The sequence below is a fragment of the Galeopterus variegatus genome, unplaced genomic scaffold (genome assembly GCF_000696425.1).
Source record: "Galeopterus variegatus unplaced genomic scaffold, G_variegatus-3.0.2 Scaffold4576, whole genome shotgun sequence".
Classification (NCBI taxonomy): domain Eukaryota; kingdom Metazoa; phylum Chordata; class Mammalia; order Dermoptera; family Cynocephalidae; genus Galeopterus; species Galeopterus variegatus.
The window spans coordinates 38,836-42,303 of NW_007730687.1; the positions used below are offsets into that span (position 1 = coordinate 38,836).

Sequence of the window (3,468 nt, forward strand, 5' to 3'; positions counted from 1 at the left end):
AGATCTCTGAATTTTTGTCAGTGGTCTCTGGCACACGTAATGACATTTCTACTGCCAAATGCACTGAAAATGTAGACAGGATAAATCTTATTAAGGATTCAGTTTATTTTCTCATATTGTGATTTTAAGCTGTTTTTTGTTAGGTGAAGTTGAAATATTTTGATTTTTGTCTTAAAGTGAAGTTTCAACATTTTCCACATTTTTATCACAGGAAATTTGAACACTGTACTCTTCTTTCTTGGCTATGTTTCAACATTTTGTTCATTTTTCTTAGGTGAAATTTGAACATTTTGCTCTTTTGTTGATTTTTTATCCATGCAGCAAAGCAAAGCAACAAACAGCAAAGCAAGACCAAAGCAGCAATCCAGAGTAGTCCTAGGCAGCTCTTCTTGTGCACCTTTCCTTTGGTTTCTGCTTTTCTTTCAGGGGGTGGGCCACTAGCAACACCACTTTCTCTGCCTTGTATCAGGCAGTTGTTGGGGTTGAGGGTGCTCACCCAATGTTGCAGTGGCAGTGATGTTTATTGTTGCCGTCCCCTTTCATATTGCACGTCTTAGGTGAACAAGCACTTTGCAGACATGAGATAGGAACACACCGCCTGCAGATGCACACATGCTCTGTACCACACTCTGCCATCTTTCACATCATCAGTATCAGGTATGGTCATCCCAAAACGATAGTCAGTACTTCAGCAGGTGGCTCCAGTGGAGTGAGTCCAATCCACAGTAGAATGATCTGTCAAACGCAGAATTCCTGTCACATTCCCACACTGAACTTTCCCACACAGCATATCTGAGATACTGCATCTTACAAATGTAGAGCCTTTCAAACTACAGTGACCAAAATGGGTACCTTCGGTGTTCATTTCCTTGTAGCAACTGTGACTTGTGCTATTGGCCTCGTTGCCAAAAATTTACCTACACTGTTCATCACAGATATGACATGTCTTTACACAGCAGTAGCCACCACCCATGCAACAAACCCATCTAGTGCATGCACATCTGCTGGACAGTTATGCAAGGTTCCATCGCACCACTCTGGAAGATCACATTCATTGATCTTTTCTCTACAGACTGTGCCCGATGGCATGAACTGGCTGTCTTTGCAACAAAGCCCCAAAGCACAAGCAGCCCCAGGTTTCAGAGTGCAGTTTGCTGAACAACAGGGATCTCCTGTACACAATTTTTAGGATCCACAGTCACCCTGCTCTACTTCATCAACCACACCATGCCCACACTGTTTCAGTGTAAAGACGGCCCCTGGATTTGATTCTTTGAACAGTCTTTTTTTTGGAGGGAGAGTAAAGAACTTTTTATTTATTTATTTATTTATTTTATTTATTTATTTTTTTCTCCTTTTTGTCTTTTTTCGTGACCGGCAACAGATCGCAACCCTCAGTGTTGCGCCCGTACCGGACCAGGACCAGCAACGGGATCGCAACCCTTGGTGTTGCACCCGCACCTCGCTCAGCCAGTGAGCCGCTGGTCTGTATGTGGGATCCGAACTCTCGGCGGGAGCGCTGCTGCATTCCCAAGCAGCGCACTGTAGCAGTGCACCATGGGGCCAGCCCCTATGTATTTATTTATTTAATGAATTAATTTATTATCATTATTTTTTTACATTCTACGGTGTTGTTATGGAACAGTATGAGGGGGAGTAGGGAGGTGGGTAGAAGAATGCAGGTGGGGGTGTGGGGCTGAGGGGGCTTCTGGCAACTGCTCGGTCATCACCAGGCTGGATGTGGACATGGGGGTCATGGCTGAGGCCCTTGGGGGCTTCCGGCTCTTCTAGGTTTTACGGGTGTTCTTTGGTGGTGTTAGACCTTTGCTGGTTAATATCAGAACATTTTCTCTGATCTGTGGGATTTTTTGTTTTCCTTCAGTTCTGTCTAAGGAACTTTTTATAATTGCAGTTGGTGAATGTTGCTGATGTAGCTACTACTGAATGCATTGTGCATCTTATTTCTTCACATACACTTTTTGTCTCACCAGATTATGACCAACATGATGTTCCACATTCATGGCAAAGTTAAACAGTTGAGCAGTCATGAAACCCATTACAGAACACTGTTCAGTTTGATCAGGACATACTGATCCTTTGTGGGATAAGAGAAGATATGAGAATCTTTGTGTTGAAAAAAATGTGCAACATCATATTGAATGCAGGGACCGATGTTGTTTTTAGTCCATATGCTGAATTCCAGCAGTACAGCATTATGTTATCTTGTCATTAGTTCCTTCAGTCCAGATCTCAACCCTAGCTAAACTCATGTCAAGGTCCATTGGAGCATAAGGCATATCTACTGCTTAGATAACTGTGATTATCTCCTCCCGCCAAAGTATGATGTTATTATCCTGATAAACAGATCATTGGTAGTCCACCGATACCACCTGCTCAAGAAACCATCTGTGGGTCCACCAGCCTTCCTAGGTGCTTTGCATCAGAGTAGAATTATCACACTCTTGAAGCTTTAATTGGCATGCTTTTTATTCTGTTGGCCCACATTGTCCTCATTGTCCACCTTATATATTAGATGTTCGAATGTTGCAGAAAGCCTTTTGGGATGATTTCATAAGCAATGTCATTTATCAGCAGCATTCCTTGAAAGCCCCCAGAACAGGTGTTAAGAGCAGCCATGGATTCTGGGTCCCTTTCTACATGATTGTGATAGTAGCAGTCATTCTGGACAAAAGGCTGGTCTTCAACAAGGGCACCCGGATCTGTGCAGGTGAACACAGAGAAATATCTGGACACCAAATACATCATGACATTCATGTGGATAATGTCTCTGGCCCTCAAAGTGCAGGCTATATGTGAGACAGTCTGGAGCCTTCATGCCTCTGCCAAAGTCAGTTACCCTTAAGAGTATCACCACTTTTGGGTGAAAGTGAGATTGAGAGTATCCAATCTGGGACCATCCAGAAAAGAACAGAAACACTACCAGCCAGAGCAACAGAAGAGTTATCTTCACATGTACCAGGGCCTCACCCACAGTCATTATGGAGCCACCATTATGGAACTACAGGTGAGAACAAGGGACAGGAGGGCTGGGGGTACTGCTGGTCTGTCTCCTCATTTTGAAATGGGTTTATACAGCACTGATCTTTAACTGTCTGTCTTCAGGCAGAGTTAATCCATCAGAGCAGCAGAAGTAAAAGAAAAATAAAAAGAAGGTCAGATATAGGGATGGCATTATGACTTGGCCAGGATAGAGGAGAAAGAGCAGTGAAGGCGTTAAAACAGATTAGTGTTTGGTTCAAGACATGCCTCAATATACTGCATCCGAGTTGCTTTTAAATTTTTAAATACTGGAGAGGCACAGTCAGATGGGGGTGTATGAAAGAATGACAATTGGCCAAAGGCTTGTAATTACTGAGCCTAGATGAAGGACACATGGATTCATTGTACTGTTCTCTAAATATATGTATATACATGAACATGTCCAAATATTCCAAACAAAAGGGTCTT

The 3,468-nt window shown here is 43.0% G+C and overlaps 1 pseudogene; it reads right to left on the minus strand.

Moving 5' to 3' along the window:
- Positions 1-492: 492 nt before the first annotated feature.
- LOC103603375 lies at positions 493-2,998 on the minus strand (annotated as a pseudogene).
- Positions 2,999-3,468: the final 470 nt, after the last annotated feature.